Genomic DNA, 17,098 nt, shown 5'->3' with positions numbered 1-17,098 from the left:
GTCAAAATAAATTTCAGATATGTTGCATGTAAATAAAGCATTATTTGTAAAAGCTGAGAAACACAGAGTTCTTAACATTTCGTACAGAAATGTGACGGTGATCTACCTTAACCGTCATTTTAATTACTGTGTAGGTCCTTACCTGTCATTGCTGAAGCAAGTAAAGCGAGGTAATAGTTAAATAGCTGAGACAAGTAGACGTGAAACGTACATCGTGGAGTTTTCAGGTGGCTGCTTATGCTTCACCAGTCAAAATATCGGAAATCCCCATATCCAGTTAACAATATTTGATATAATAGTTATTAGAACACTTATACTTTGAGATGACCAAGTCCCCATCAGTGATTTTCCTGTATAGCCCACTGGCATGTAGCTATCTGGAAAGACGCAGGAAAGTTAGTGGACATGGTGGGGTGTGGCGGGGAAGGAAATATATTGAATTTCACAGGTTTTTGCTAGTACAAATAAGCTCACATCCTTGGAAAATATGGTGTCTAATACCTGTTACCATCAGGCAGGGAAACAGTAGCATGTTCCATACCATTCTTGACTTACATGTAATATCCTTTATGAATTTGTAAAGAATTTGAGTAAAAACCATCTGAAACAGGAGTATTGCCTCAGTCATGAGGGGCTTAAATTTGCAAGATTGTTCTTACTGAAGGCAGTAAGAAGATGTCTTTATCACAATCCGTGAGTTCTCTCACTTTTACCCTCCCGATTCGCCCCCCCATCCCCCTGGCGGGGAGCGAGCGAGCAGTGGTGTGGTGCTCAGGCGCCAGCCAGGGTTAAAGCACGACAAGCTGTGAGCAAAACGGTTAGCTAGTTGACAGCGAGAGCGCTCATCCTTCCTCCTCCGTCACAGTGCGGGAAACCCCTCTATCACATCGGGATGGACAAAAGCCTCAGCAGTCCAGCCTCTGTTGGAGCCGCTTCCAAACTTTTTGGCTCGGCTGACACGTTTATACCGCCCAGCGTGGAAGTTCATCTCTACCATTGCTCAGAGCTGGGGGGTGGGGGTGGGTCTGAAGAAACCGCCCGACAATCAGTATGCAAGGAGAATGGCTGCAGGGGACAGCGAGCTGCAGCTGACGGTGGCTGCATAAGAACCTTCAGCCCCTCCTGGCCACCGTGTGTGTCTACGTGTTGCCCTCACTCTGAGCGAATGGCGCAGCTCCCAGCATACCTCAGGCCTCAGCACGAGCTTTGTCTTAGCGAAAATGCGAACAGGATTTGGAGGCGTGACTGAGTGAACAGTCACACCTCCAGAGGTCCCATCCGGCCTTCACCGACGTGTGCGACTGTGCTGTGGTTTGACTCCTAAAGCCTCTGAACTCAGCCCTGATGCCCCCTGGAAAGGATGCTGGGGCAAGGGATGACCCCAAACTCCTCCCCGTGGATTCATCACCAAACATTCATCTCCCCAGTCCAGAATATGGCATGGCAGACAGAGTGAGAAGAGAGGAAAGATCATTTTATTGCAGACATCAGCTGCAGGGTGCGGGGGCAGGAGGCGCCCAGCAGTCACAGGGGATCAGCCATTAACGGGAAAACGGCACCTACAACGATAGAGTCAGAAAGCACGGATAAAGCCATGAAGGCAGGAACAGGCATGAGTCGGTTCCCCTTTCTTTGGGGAACACCGTTTACGAGCAGTTGTTCATGGCCCAGAAGTGCGAGCTGTTGCTGGCATTGCCTATGGGATGGCTCTGGCACCTTATCCCCAGGGGCGATGCCCTTGGAGACCTGTGCGCGTGCGCAGATGCACAGTGCCCCTGTGCCACGCAGCAGTGCTCGATGGGGAGCCACTGGGGAGCTGCCACGGAGTCCTTTCCAAACCCTGCGCGGCACCATCCCTCGCCGTCCGCCGTCCCTTGCCAGTGAGTTGCACTGGCTTAGGGCGGCGTGCAGAGCTGGGGAGGATGGCCAGCAGAGCCTGGTACACACCTGGGCTTCCGGACACGCTGCACCTTCCTGCATCTTTTCAGTGCTCCATCCCCAGAAACGGTTTCTGTCTTCCTCCTCTTCTTTTCTGCGCAGCTTTCCCTCTCCTCTCCCCAGGCCTGTTTTCTCTTTTGCTTTCTCTTGTTCTCCTTGTCCCGGGGAGAGCCTGAAAACCTTTCCATCCCACCTTGCTGTTAGATAGGGAAAGGCACGATCCACTGGAGTCAGTTCTGATTTTAGCCAAAGCAAGCTCGTTTTACCTTCTTTGCTCGGCGAGGCTGGCCAGCTCTTCCGGGCGTACGAGGGACTCTGCCGCACTCTCGGGGGTGGTGGGAGGCAAAGCTGGAGCTGCCTATGACAGAAAGGTCGGAGTTAGCAGGTGGCAAGAGACGACCTGGAGCAGTAAGCGACTGCTTGCCAAATTGCTACCTTAGCTCTCCAGAGGAGATCCCTGTGGCTGGCTTGCATCAGCCACATTTTGCGCAGTCCCCCCTCCCCCTCCAAACAGACTTGATAAAGCTCTGCCAAACAAAGTAGGACCTGGGCAAAACCCCTCTGAAGTTGACAGCTACTCCCCTACTCCCCTCTGTATTTTTAGCAGGCATTGTGTTTGGTTAAGCACACGCCTAGTGCATCTGAGAAACAGCCTTGCCAGTTTTCCTTACTACGTGTCGTCCTGGCGGGTGGAGGAATAACCCAGGCACACGCCAGCTCTACTGCCAGGCAGAGGCACAGCAGCGACTTGGCCCCATCAGAAACTCCACCGCTATGCCAGGCATGCTGTCACAGCGTTTGGGGACCTGGCGTACCTCTCCTGTTTCAGACTCTCCCACCATATCTCCCCCAGCCTCTCTGAGGACACCGAGCAGAGAGGGGCGTACATGCAACAAGGCTGCTGCCTGATGCTCGGTGCCTGCTGTGACTGCAGGGACGCTGGGCTCTTCCAAAGGCACTTCTGGAAAGCAAAAGCATGTGCAGCAAAGTGACTTCTTGGAAGGAAAAAAACAGCTCAAGCAAAACCCGCCCAAAGCCCTACACCACTTCTGGTTTCAGCCCTCGGATGCCCTGTCTGCTGGCTTCAGCTCCTCTTGCAGAGCAAACCGTTCGTGCCCCCAGAGGCAGTGGCCAAACAGAGGCGACGGCACAAGCGAGGCTCAGAGGACAATGCTCGATGCCCAGCCCCGCCAGAAACAATGCTGAAGTTTCTGGTGTCCCAAGCCCCAGGCTCAGTCCCTCCTCTTACCTCTCGATCTCCCCGCGGGGACTGGCGACTCCTCGGCTGCTGGACAGGAAAGGGCGGTTGTCTCCTCCCCAAAGAGTTCCCTGCAGTTGTCTATCATGAACTCCACCAGCACGTTCACCTGCACACAGGACACCCTTGTCCTCAAGCCAGCTGCCTGAAAGGAGGCCAGGCGGCCTCTCCCACTCCTGAGCCTTGCCTCTGCGCAGAAGGCTGTGCCTGTGGGGCTGCTCTTGCAGGCAGCCACCCCACCCGCATTTGCTCAAGAGAGGAGGCAGCCAGGGACCTCTGAGCAGCCAAGCTCCGATGGGCCAGGGAGGTCGCAGCTGGCTGCTCAAGAGAGCGTACCTTCTCAGTCACCGCCAGCAGGGCCTGCAGCGGGAGCAGCTCCTCATTGGGTGGGCTCAGCAGGTTTGGCCCAACGCAGATGGCCAGGTTGCTGTGGCTCATCCTGCTGGTGGCTGCGTTGTGGCCGATGTGCTGGAGGAGGGACAGCAGCCGCTTCAGGAGGAGGAGGTTGGCTGCAGGCAACTTCTCAGCCACCCTGCGGGGACAGGAACACAACGGTCATGAAGCACATGTTGCCCACAGCCATCCCCCAGCCTTGCCCAAGGCAGGCGGGAGCCAGCGGCTCTGTTAACGCCGGTTTCCAGGGCTTCTCAGCCAGCGGTCCGGGCTCCTGCTCAACAGGCACAGGCAGGCTGCTGCCCACACTTACGCTTTCAGCTCTTCAATCTTCTCCTCCTTGCTGGTCTTCTGCATCGCTGCCATCCAGTCCTCGTAGCGCTCCGTCACGAGGAGCTTGTCAGGGATGCTTCGGAGGAAGTCCTGCAACGCCAAGGGCTCCAGGTGAGCCTCTGAACACTTCAGACCAGCCAGGAGCTCTTCCAAGTGCAGGTCAGAAGCACTCACCTTCAAGAGGATGGCCAGCAGCAGCGCAGGCTGGCTTTCCAGGTCGACGTGTGCGCTGCGTTCCAGGGCCTCCCGCAGCTCCCGAACCTCTGTCCCGCTGGCGGCTCTGCGGAATATCCCCTCCGTCGACGGCCCTTCCCGCTGCAGGACAGCCATCATCTCCTGCAGGAGAAGCAGGACGACAGTTGCTTGGCTGAGGACATGCCTTCCAACAGCCGTGGCCAGAGCACTGCCCCAGATCTGGCTCCTTGCCCCCAAAACGGGGCTGGGCCCAGAAGCACGTTCAGGGGGTGAAGAGCGCAATCCCCCGTCCCCGCAGCTCCTGGGGACACCCACCACGTCCGTGGAGCAGCCGAAGGGAGGGCTGGCGACCCCCTGTCCAGGCTGGCTCACCTGAATGGGCTGGGGCAGGGTGCCAGCCTCCCCGCAGAGGGCTGCCAGGGGCTGCCCAAAGAGCGCCCTGCTGCAGCCGGAGCCCGCCTGCCCTGGCTCCTGGGCAGCGGCCGGGGTGTGCCGCAGGGCAAAGGGCCAGGGCAGCCCCCTCCTCCTCCCGCTGCTGCTGCTGCTCCCTCCTGCTGCAAAGGAAAATAGAGCAAGAGCCCGTCAGCGGGGACCACCAGGCCAGCACTCCCGGAGGCTGCCCTGCCCTGCCCTGCCCTGCCATTGCCTGCAGCATGGCGCTGAGCGCTGGGGCAGGACGGGCAGGGAGGCAGCAGCTGGCACCAGGCAGGCTCATGAGAGCCGGCGTGCCACCGCCACCGGGAGGGACAGCCTGTCCCAGCCCTTGGCCTGCCCTCCTCCAAGCTGTGGGCAGCAGCAGAGGCTCCGAGTCCCTCAGAACCACGTCCAGCGGCTACTGCCCAGCAGTTCTCTTTGCTCCTCCAGGTGATGTCCTTCCTCCCTTGGGCTGCTGCACCTGCATGGGGACACTCAAGGGACAAGCGCGCACAGCTCCTCCCGGCTCCAGCCGAGGAGCGGGGACCCATCTGCCCAGCTCTAGGGACAGAGCTGAGGCAGGCAGCACCTCGAGCGCTCAGCACTCTCAAAGGGGCGCGAGGGCTCAGCTGCCTCCTGCTGCAGCCTGATGGACACTGACTTCCTCTGGGTGAAGGGCAGCAGCAGCAGCAGCAGGAGCAGCCTCAGTTCTGCAGACGTGCCCGTTGTGGGAGAAAAGGAGGCCCTCCCTGCCTTTCTTTCCAAAACTCACCTGGTGCATGGGAAAGTCCCCCTGCATTGCCAGACGGGGCCGGCGGAGGCCCTTGCTTGCAATCAGCCTGCAAGAAGGAGGCTGTGCTTAGAGAGCAGCCCTGCAGCAGAAAGGGCCACGGCGACCTGCTACCCGCCACCAGCAGCCTGAGCGCGGCACAGCTGGGACCTCTCTGCCCCGTGCATGAGGTTTCCTCCCAGCACCACCAGCAAGGACATGCCAGCCTTCCTGGTGGCTCGCTCAGCCTCTCCGCTCCCCACGTGGCACCACAGGGCCTTCCCTCCCTCCCTCCCGGGAGCACAAGATCATCCTGCTCACCGCGCATCCCTCCACAGCCAGAGGTGGGTGAAAGGCAGCCATTCTCACCTCTGCCTGGCCCTTCATCAGCCTCTCCAGGCTCCTGGTGCTGAATGTCCTCCACTGGCCAAGAGAGAAGCAGTGGAAGAAGGTGAGCAGCGACGCCTCTAATGCTGGGCTGGAGGACCAGTGCTCGGGCACAGAGCGCAGACCGGAGCGACACTCACGGCATGGCGGCGGCTCAGCTCCTTCTGCAGGAGTTTGATGGATGGGAGATGCCTCACCCAGGCTCTCTTGGCTCCTTCTGGTGTCCTGTGCACCGGGAAGGGACAGGGAGAGAGCTGGGTGAGCCCCAAGCTGCCTCTTCTCTCTTGTCAGGCAGCTCTGGGCAAGAGCTGCCCACAGCTGCGGAGACACCTCTCCCCAGCTGGGGAGCTGTGTTCCCCCATCTGGCTGTGCCTGGGGCGTCCCCCCGTCTTACCCCAGCAGTGTGCCCACCCACAGCTCCTTCAGTGCCTGGGAGCTGCAGAAAGAGAGGAGAACCGGCGTCAGGCCCCGCTGCCCCCCAGGCTGTGGGCAGGGGCGGGTGCCTGCACAGCCCTGCCCCGTGGGAGAGACACAGGGGCAAGACGAAGCCCCATGGGGCAGGACAGAAGCGCTCCCCAAGCCCTGGCTCCCTCTGTCCTGCCAGAGCAGCTGCTTTTGCCCTTCCCTTGTGGGGACCAAGAGGTGACCAGGGGTTGCAGGTCGTGAAAAACGCCCCCTCCATCCGTCCCTGCCGGTGTGCTGCCCGCGCCCTGACCAGGCTCCGCACGGAGGGCAGAGGCCATTCACAGCATCGCTGCCGGGGCATGCTTGGGAACCTCTCCTGCCCTGCCACGGCGCATGCCAGCACCACTCACCTGAAAGTGGCAATACAGGAGCCGGTGGGCCAGACGAGGATGATGGAGCTCCTGTCCTCATCGCTGCCTTCCTCCGCCTCCTCCTCTTCCTCCCCCGCTGCCTTCTTCCTGCTGCTCAGCACCCACAGCTGGTCCAGGGGCAGGCGGAGCTGTGGGCGCACGGTGGTGCCATGTCTGCAGAGAGGAGAGGCAGGCACGGAGCTGGAGGAGGCCTCTTTGGGGTCCCCCCGGGCAGAGCCCTGTCCCCCAGCTGTCCTCAGCACAGACGTTGGTGCATCCGGCACCAAGGTCCAGGGCCTGGGGCTGGTGCCAGGGTGTCCCCGGGTCAGGCATGGGGGAAAGGCAGCTGGTCTCTCAGGGTCTTACCGCAACTTGGCCACGACCAGTTCCTCCTGGAGGAGGAGAAGGCGCCTCTCGCTCCTCTTGCGGCCCCGGGTCAGCCGCACGTCTGCGCTCAGCACCGGCTCAGCGTCGGTGAGAGCCTCCCTGCAGAACAGAGTGCGGCGGGCATGAGGATGGCTGCTGCTGCGGGGCCCGGCTGTGCCTGCGTGTCCCCGAGACACAGGGAGAGCCCACCTGGAGCCACAGCAGCAGTTGGCCTGGCCCATCCCGCCCGGGACAGGAGGGCCCTGGCTGTCCACAAAGGACGCCGCCTAACGGGTGACAGCGAGGATGGGAAGCTGGGTGCTGGTGCCGGGGCAGCCCTGTTTGGCCAGACCCTGCCTCTTCCCAGCGCTGCGGCGTGCCAGCACAGCTCCGTCCTGCTGTCTCTGGTGGCTGTTGGCTCCAACTGACCAACGCTCCAACCCCAACGGACACTGGTGGGGGGGCGGGAGCAAAGGAGGGGGCGGGCACTGGGGTGGGTGTTCTCTGCGGAATGGCCATGTCTGTCTTGCACTGGGGAGCCCAGAGCAGGACGCAGCAGAGGGGGAGGACCACCTCCCTCCACCTGCCAGCTGTGCCCCTTTGGCTTGGGATTCACCGCTGGTTCCGGGCCCCCAGCTAGACTTGGTGCCACTGGTCAGCACCCTGAGGGCCCAGCCTTTCAGCGGATTTTCAGTCTGCCTCCCTGTCTGCTCGGGTAGCCCATGCCTCTTTAGTTTCTCCATGAGGGCCCGGGGTGCCCGAAGGCTGGTCTTGCTAGGACCTTCAAGCCCCAGTAGGACTGTTCAGGTCCCCAAGCCACGCTTTCTTGGCCACAAGTGTGCCAAGTGGCTTTCCCTGGATCCCCCGTGCCTGTACATGGGGCAACCGCAGTCAGTCCCACCCTTTCCACACCTCTCACTGTGCAACTGCAACAAGGCTTAGAAGTGTGTGTTTTTCTCTAGCCAAAGCCGTGGTCAAAATGGGAAGGTTACCTCTTGTTACGGGACAGGGAGAAAGAGGATGAACATGTCTGACAGATTCCAAATACATATTTTTGCAACTTCTTAACGGCAACTTAGTGTTTTGTGCTTTCTGTATTGCTCGGTGTGCCTCAATACTGCATGCTGCAGGTGAAAGGCAACACCATGGTCCAGACCCAGACACAAAGAGGGACCAGCCTCCCCGTGAGAGGGCAGGGCTGTGGGGATCACACCTTTACCCTGCCCCGATTAGGATGAAAACTCTTTCAACATGGAGACTTCCTCCTTCAGAAAGATAGCTATCAGAGCATGAAATACTACCTGGGACAAACATCTTTTCCTGGACTGTGGCATTAAGTGGATAGGCTGTGCATTTTTGAGCAGATGAAGGGCGTTGAAGAACAGCCTCGTGAGGAAGGTGATCTTGGTGAAGCTGTCCGTGGTCTTCAGTGGACATTGGCTCACACACTGACAGGTGTAACCTTGTGCCACGTATTCTCTTGGCCATCTAAAAAAATATGCTTCATTCTTGAATCAATCTCTTCCTGAATAAACTTCAGACTTCTAAAACAATGACCTAACTAGCCTGAAAAGGCCTCAGGACAGAAGCCGAAGGCAGAGTCTTAACGGTCAAATCACTGTAGAGAGATCCTGCCTTTATAGGCTCAGTCTGGCTATAGTCACCGGTTTTATCTTCTGCTTTCTTCTCTGATGCTGGGGTTTTGTTAGAGCTATTTTAGACCAGGTCCATGCGATGCAATGCTGACTCTGGTCAAGACCATCCCATGCTCCTGCCTAGACGTTGCTGCTCACTGTTTGGAGGGAAGAAGGGAGCCTGAAACTTCCTGTTTTATCGCACAACGGTGTTTTTATTGATAGCCCCAAATCCTAATTTTTTTATGATCTCTCCAAAGAGAAGAACCCTTTACAGAAGTCAATTCACCTGTACCTGGTGCCACTTGCATAGCCCTCTCAATCCTTTTCTGTGTGCGTGTGTTACAGGTACAAGCAGGTGGCCATCCAATGGGTTAGCATCTGAGCAGACGAGAGAGGCCTTAAGTCCTTGAAGTGGCTTATTAGGAGCCAGCAAAAGAAGCAGGAGACTTTCCAAGCGCTCATGGTGCTGCAGTTAGAAACGCGTGTCAAGAAAACGTGTGGAGAGCAGCTGCAGGGCAAGCATGGCACTGCCTGTTCCCGTCATGCTTCTCCCAGAGGACTTCCCGTAACCTGTGGTTCTACTATTCTGGGCCGGTGGGATGCAATTTGGGTATAACCTTGAGAACTTACCTGCTATGGAACACAGCAGAAGCAGTCAAACACAGAATCTAAGAGGAGCGCAGTCCTGAGCATGGCCTTTATTGAGGTGCTTTGAAGACGTTCTTAGGCTACAGCACTCGCACACGCACAAAAAAGCATGGGCAGCCCATGGAAGAAGACTCAGAATCATGCAAATAATACTGTCATTTGCCATAAGAGAAGGTGCAATTTCAACATTTCTTTCTGTTCTTTGTTCATTCTAGCGTGGTTCAAGACAATCTGGAGTTTCCAAGACTGCTACTGCCTATTGATCAGACAAAAACCCGATTTCCTGATGGCAAGTTTAGTTCCACATTCCTGTTTGCTAATGTCAGCAGATGTTGCCATCAACATACACAGCACCGGGAGCAAGAGAAGGAGTCACTGGGGCAGCTGTATTTTTTTCCTCTGCAGTTAAGAGCATTTCTGCCTTTTTGTTTGGACCTTGTCTTCAGAAGTAGAAGCAACTACTGTGTGCAGGGCAACTTACCCCTTTTCAGTAGTCTTTTGTGAGTAAATATCAGTCCCCTAAGTTCCAACAACCGCACGAGAAAAGTGGGATGTGAGCTAAATACAATAAACTGCTGAGTGCAGATTTTTTGGCAAAGTACTTACACATCCGTGACAGAAAAAAAACCAAAATGAAAACACCACGTTTTGGCATAGAATTGGCGTTTGCCAGCAGGAAGAATTAACTGTGTGCAGCAGACTTCCTGCAATAGCGCACGCTGCTCTTTCAGTTATTCCTTAGACAGTTCACGCTAGCTCAACCTACAGAATGTCCATCTTGCCAGGATGATGCTGAACAAGAAATTTTACTCCCCGCGTGCTCTGTTAAGTTAGCCCATACTTATTGGTTTGTGTTTTTTTTTTTTTTTTCTTGATGTCTGCTTGCAACTTAGTTGCGTTACAAGTTACAGGAGTTGGAGGGCAAGTTAAAGGGCAAGAAAGCGAAACTTAAAGCATGAAGCCCTCTGTTACTCTGGTGACCGCTTCTTTGTGTGACTAATCCCGTGAAGTTGCCTGCATAATCATTACGCAGCCAAGCTAGAACTTACCCACACAAGTAAATTTACTCACAAAGGTAAATCGGTTTTAGCATTGCTAAGGGTTATATTGTTGTTCCAGTCAAGGCAGGACATCTTCCTTTCTCTCTCAGCACCTGCTCCTCAATGAATAGAAAAAGGCTGATCTGGAGTGAGGGTTGCTATACAAACACCCAACTACCTGGAGTTTTTTTCTTCAGAACTACTGTTAAAATCAGGGCTCATTCCAACTGGTGTCTGTCAAACAAAGAAGCGTAAGCCTTGCTTTTGTGAGACAAACATAAGAGAGCTTGATTATCAACCCTGATTTCCAGTATATGGTTTGCTGCATCCCAGGTTAGGTACCCCTTCTCAGTTGGAAGTCTAGAGGAGAAGTGGATGTTGTACGTGATACTTTTGTTTATTAATTTCAGTTCTGTACAACACAGTCCCACGTGAAACCTTGCGGATGGCATTGCAATAGACTGTAGCTAGTATGTACCCCCTTACTGTACTCTTGCTTGTAGATTTGGAATCAGTTCTTTCCTATTAAGAAAGAGGAAGCTTCTTCAAATACCAGCTGCAGGTTCCAAGAAACTGGCAGGCAGGCCTGTTTCTTTCTTTTGAGGAGAAAAATGCAGCTAACTCTTGTATTCACAAGCAAAAACATTCATGGCTTTTTAGCAAATTATTTTTAAACTATAAAGACCTTAGAATTAGGTGAACACCTCTTTGTTTTAACGTGCCCCACACAATGCTTTGTGTTGTTCTGTGTGAGGGATACATTTTCCATGGTCAAAATAAATTTCAGATATGTTGCATGTAAATAAAGCATTATTTGTAAAAGCTGAGAAACACAGAGTTCTTAACATTTCGTACAGAAATGTGACGGTGATCTACCTTAACCGTCATTTTAATTACTGTGTAGGTCCTTACCTGTCATTGCTGAAGCAAGTAAAGCGAGGTAATAGTTAAATAGCTGAGACAAGTAGACGTGAAACGTACATCGTGGAGTTTTCAGGTGGCTGCTTATGCTTCACCAGTCAAAATATCGGAAATCCCCATATCCAGTTAACAATATTTGATATAATAGTTATTAGAACACTTATACTTTGAGATGACCAAGTCCCCATCAGTGATTTTCCTGTATAGCCCACTGGCATGTAGCTGTTTGGAAAGACGCAGGAAAGTTAGTGGACATGGCGGGGGGTGGGGGGGTGGCGGGGAAGGAAATATATTGAATTTCACAGGTTTTTGCTAATACAAATAAGCTCACATCCTTGGAAAATATGGTGTCTAATACCTGTTACCATCAGGCAGGGAAACAGTAGCATGTTCCATACCATTCTTGACTTACATGTAATATCCTTTATGAATTTGTAAAGAATTTGAGTAAAAACCATCTGAAACAGGAGTATTGCCTCAGTCATGAGGGGCTTAAATTTGCAAGATTGTTCTTACTGAAGGCAGTAAGAAGATGTCTTTATCACAATCCGTGAGTTCTCTCACTGTTACCCTCCCGATTCGCCCCCCCATCCCCCTGGCGGGGAGCGAGCGAGCAGTGGTGTGGTGCTCAGGCGCCAGCCAGGGTTAAAGCACGACAAGCTGTGAGCAAAACGGTTAGCTAGTTGACAGCGAGAGCGCTCATCCTTCCTCCTCCGTCACAGTGCGGGAAACCCCTCTATCACATCGGGATGGACAAAAGCCTCAGCAGTCCAGCCTCTGTTGGAGCCGCTTCCAAACTTTTTGGCTCGGCTGACACGTTTATACCGCCCAGCGTGGAAGTTCATCTCTACCATTGCTCAGAGCTGGGGGGTGGGGGTGGGTCTGAAGAAACCGCCCGACAATCAGTATGCAAGGAGAATGGCTGCAGGGGACAGCGAGCTGCAGCTGACGGTGGCTGCATAAGAACCTTCAGCCCCTCCTGGCCACCGTGTGTGTCTACGTGTTGCCCTCACTCTGAGCGAATGGCGCAGCTCCCAGCATACCTCAGGCCTCAGCACGAGCTTTGTCTTAGCGAAAATGCGAACAGGATTTGGAGGCGTGACTGAGTGAACAGTCACACCTCCAGAGGTCCCATCCGGCCTTCACCGACGTGTGCGACTGTGCTGTGGTTTGACTCCTAAAGCCTCTGAACTCAGCCCTGATGCCCCCTGGAAAGGATGCTGGGGCAAGGGATGACCCCAAACTCCTCCCCGAGGATTCATCACCAAACATTCATCTCCCCAGTCCAGAATATGGCATGGCAGACAGAGTGAGAAGAGAGGAAAGATCATTTTATTGCAGACATCAGCTGCAGGGTGCGGGGGCAGGAGGCGCCCAGCAGTCACAGGGGATCAGCCAGTAACGGGAAAACGGCACCTACAACGATAGAGTCAGAAAGCACGGATAAAGCCATGAAGGCAGGAACAGGCATGAGTCGGTTCCCCTTTCTTTGGGGAACACCGTTTACGAGCAGTTGTTCATGGCCCAGAAGTGAGAGCTGTTGCTGGCATTGCCTATGGGATGGCTCTGGCACCTTATCCCCAGGGGTGATGCCCTTGGAGACCTGTGCGCGTGCGCAGATGCACAGTGCCCCTGTGCCACGCAGCAGTGCTCGATGGGGAGCCACTGGGGAGCTGCCACGGAGTCCTTTCCAAACCCTGCGCGGCACCATCCCTCGCCGTCCGCCGTCCCTTGCCAGTGAGTTGCACTGGCTTAGGGCGGCGTGCAGAGCTGGGGAGGATGGCCAGCAGAGCCTGGTACACACCTGGGCTTCCGGACACGCTGCACCTTCCTGCATCTTTTCAGTGCTCCATCCCCAGAAACGGTTTCTGTCTTCCTCCTCTTCTTTTCTGCGCAGCTTTCCCTCTCCTCTCCCCAGGCCTGTTTTCTCTTTTGCTTTCTCTTGTTCTCCTTGTCCCGGGGAGAGCCTGAAAACCTTTCCATCCCACCTTGCTGTTAGATAGGGAAAGGCACGATCCACTGGAGTCAGTTCTGATTTTAGCCAAAGCAAGCTCGTTTTACCTTCATTGCTCGGCGAGGCTGGCCAGCTCTTCCGGGCGTACGAGGGACTCTGCCGCACTCTCGGGGGTGGTGGGAGGCAAAGCTGGAGCTGCCTATGACAGAAAGGTCGGAGTTAGCAGGTGGCAAGAGACGACCTGGAGCAGTAAGCGACTGCTTGCCAAATTGCTACCTTAGCTCTCCAGAGGAGATCCCTGTGGCTGGCTTGCATCAGCCACATTTCGCGCAGTCCCCCCTCCCCCTCCAGAACAGACTTGATAAAGCTCTGCCAAACAAAGTAGGACCTGGGCAAAACCCCTCTAAAGTTGACAGCTACTCCCCTACTCCCCTCTGTATTTTTAGCAGGCATTGTGTTTGGTTAAGCACACGCCTAGTGCATCTGAGAAACAGCCTTGCCAGTTTTCCTTACTACGTGTCGTCCTGGCGGGTGGAGGAATAACCCAGGCACACGCCAGCTCTACTGCCAGGCAGAGGCACAGCAGCGACTTGGCCCCATCAGAAACTCCACCACTATGCCAGGCATGCTGTCACAGCGTTTGGGGACCTGGCGTACCTCTCCTGTTTCAGACTCTCCCACCATATCTCCCCCAGCCTCTCTGAGGACACCGAGCAGAGAGGGGCGTACATGCAACAAGGCTGCTGCCTGATGCTCGGTGCCTGCTGCGACTGCAGGGACGCTGGGCTCTTCCAAAGGCACTTCTGGAAAGCAAAAGCATGTGCAGCAAAGTGACTTCTTGGAAGGAAAAAAACAGCTCAAGCAAAACCCGCCCAAAGCCCTACACCACTTCTGGTTTCAGCCCTCGGATGCCCTGTCTGCTGGCTTCAGCTCCTCTTGCAGAGCAAACCGTTCGTGCCCCCAGAGGCAGTGGCCAAACAGAGGCGACGGCACAAGCGAGGCTCAGAGGACAATGCTCGATGCCCAGCCCCGCCAGAAACAATGCTGAAGTTTCTGGTGTCCCAAGCCCCAGGCTCAGTCCCTCCTCTTACCTCTCGATCTCCCCGCGGGGACTGGCGACTCCTCGGCTGCTGGACAGGAAAGGGCGGTTGTCTCCTCCCCAAAGAGTTCCCTGCAGTTGTCTATCATGAACTCCACCAGCACGTTCACCTGCACACAGGACACCCTTGTCCTCAAGCCAGCTGCCTGAAAGGAGGCCAGGCGGCCTCTCCCACTCCTGAGCCTTGCCTCTGCGCAGAAGGCTGTGCCTGTGGGGCTGCTCTTGCAGGCAGCCACCCCACCCGCATTTGCTCAAGAGAGGAGGCAGCCAGGGACCTCTGAGCAGCCAAGCTCCGATGGGCCAGGGAGGTCGCAGCTGGCTGCTCAAGAGAGCGTACCTTCTCAGTCACCGCCAGCAGGGCCTGCAGCGGGAGCAGCTCCTCATTGGGTGGGCTCAGCAGGTTTGGCCCAACGCAGATGGCCAGGTTGCTGTGGCTCATCCTGCTGGTGGCTGCGTTGTGGCCGATGTGCTGGAGGAGGGACAGCAGCCGCTTCAGGAGGAGGAGGTTGGCTGCAGGCAACTTCTCAGCCACCCTGCGGGGACAGGAACACAACGGTCATGAAGCACATGTTGCCCACAGCCATCCCCCAGCCTTGCCCAAGGCAGGCGGGAGCCAGCGGCTCTGTTAACGCCGGTTTCCAGGGCTTCTCAGCCAGCGGTCCGGGCTCCTGCTCAACAGGCACAGGCAGGCTGCTGCCCACACTTACGCTTTCAGCTCTTCAATCTTCTCCTCCTTGCTGGTCTTCTGCATCGCTGCCATCCAGTCCTCGTAGCGCTCCGTCACGAGGAGCTTGTCAGGGATGCTTCGGAGGAAGTCCTGCAACGCCAAGGGCTCCAGGTGAGCCTCTGAACACTTCAGACCAGCCAGGAGCTCTTCCAAGTGCAGGTCAGAAGCACTCACCTTCAAGAGGATGGCCAGCAGCAGCGCAGGCTGGCTTTCCAGGTCGACGTGTGCGCTGCGTTCCAGGGCCTCCCGCAGCTCCCGAACCTCTGTCCCGCTGGCGGCTCTGCGGAATATCCCCTCCGTCGACGGCCCTTCCCGCTGCAGGACAGCCATCATCTCCTGCAGGAGAAGCAGGACGACAGTTGCTTGGCTGAGGACATGCCTTCCAACAGCCGTGGCCAGAGCACTGCCCCAGATCTGGCTCCTTGCCCCCAAAACGGGGCTGGGCCCAGAAGCACGTTCAGGGGGTGAAGAGCGCAATCCCCCGTCCCCGCAGCTCCTGGGGACACCCACCACGTCCGTGGAGCAGCCGAAGGGAGGGCTGGCGACCCCCTGTCCAGGCTGGCTCACCTGAATGGGCTGGGGCAGGGTGCCAGCCTCCCCGCAGAGGGCTGCCAGGGGCTGCCCAAAGAGCGCCCTGCTGCAGCCGGAGCCCGCCTGCCCTGGCTCCTGGGCAGCGGCCGGGGTGTGCCGCAGGGCAAAGGGCCAGGGCAGCCCCCTCCTCCTCCCGCTGCTGCTGCTGCTCCCTCCTGCTGCAAAGGAAAATAGAGCAAGAGCCCGTCAGCGGGGACCACCAGGCCAGCACTCCCGGAGGCTGCCCTGCCCTGCCCTGCCCTGCCCTGCCATTGCCTGCAGCATGGCGCTGAGCGCTGGGGCAGGACGGGCAGGGAGGCAGCAGCTGGCGCCAGGCAGGCTCGTGAGAGCCGGCGTGCCACCGCCACCGGGAGGGACAGCCTGTCCCAGCCCTTGGCCTGCCCTCCTCCAAGCTGTGGGCAGCAGCAGAGGCTCCGAGTCCCTCAGAACCACGTCCAGCGGCCACTGCCCAGCAGTTCTCTTTGCTCGTCCAGGTGATGTCCTTCCTCCCTTGGGCTGCTGCACCTGCATGGGGACACTCAAGGGACAAGCGCGCACAGCTCCTCCCGGCTCCAGCCGAGGAGCGGGGACCCATCTGCCCAGCTCTAGGGACAGAGCGGAGGCAGGCAGCACCTCGAGCGCTCAGCACTCTCAAAGGGGCGCGAGGGCTCAGCTGCCTCCTGCTGCAGCCTGATGGACACTGACTTCCTCTGGGTGAAGGGCAGCAGCAGCAGCAGCAGGAGCAGCCTCAGTTCTGCAGACGTGCCCGTTGTGGGAGAAAAGGAGGCCCTCCCTGCCTTTCTTTCCAAAACTCACCTGGTGCATGGGAAAGTCCCCCTGCATTGCCAGACGGGGCCGGCGGAGGCCCTTGCTTGCAATCAGCCTGCAAGAAGGAGGCTGTGCTTAGAGAGCAGCCCTGCAGCAGAAAGGGCCACGGCGACCTGCTACCCGCCACCAGCAGCCTGAGCACGGCACAGCTGGGACCTCTCTGCCCCGTGCATGAGGTTTCCTCCCAGCACCACCAGCAAGGACATGCCAGCCTTCCTGGTGGCTCGCTCAGCCTCTCCGCTCCCCACGTGGCACCACAGGGCCTTCCCTCCCTCCCTCCCGGGAGCACAAGATCATCCTGCTCACCGCGCATCCCTCCACAGCCAGAGGTGGGTGAAAGGCAGCCATTCTCACCTCTGCCTGGCCCTTCATCAGCCTCTCCAGGCTCCTGGTGCTGAATGTCCTCCACTGGCCAAGAGAGAAGCAGTGGAAGAAGGTGAGCAGCGACGCCTCTAATGCTGGGCTGGAGGACCAGTGCTCGGGCACAGAGCGCAGACCGGAGTGACACTCACGGCATGGCAGCGGCTCAGCTCCTTCTGCAGGAGTTTGATGGATGGGAGATGCCTCACCCAGGCTCTCTTGGCTCCTTCTGGTGTCCTGTGCACCGGGAAGGGACAGGGAGAGAGCTGGGTGAGCCCCAAGCTGCCTCTTCTCTCTTGTCAGGCAGCTCTGGGCAAGAGCTGCCCGCAGCTGTGGAGACACCTCTCCCCAGCTGGGGAGCTGTGTTCCCCCATCTGGCTGTGCCTGGGGCATCCCCCCGTCTTACCCCAGCAGTGTGCCCACCCACAGCTCCTTCAGTGCCTGGG

This window comes from Phalacrocorax carbo, chromosome 3 (assembly GCF_963921805.1).
Source record: "Phalacrocorax carbo chromosome 3, bPhaCar2.1, whole genome shotgun sequence".
NCBI classification, from domain to species: Eukaryota; Metazoa; Chordata; class Aves; order Suliformes; family Phalacrocoracidae; genus Phalacrocorax; species Phalacrocorax carbo.
Note: the sequence above shows the minus strand (reverse complement) of the source record.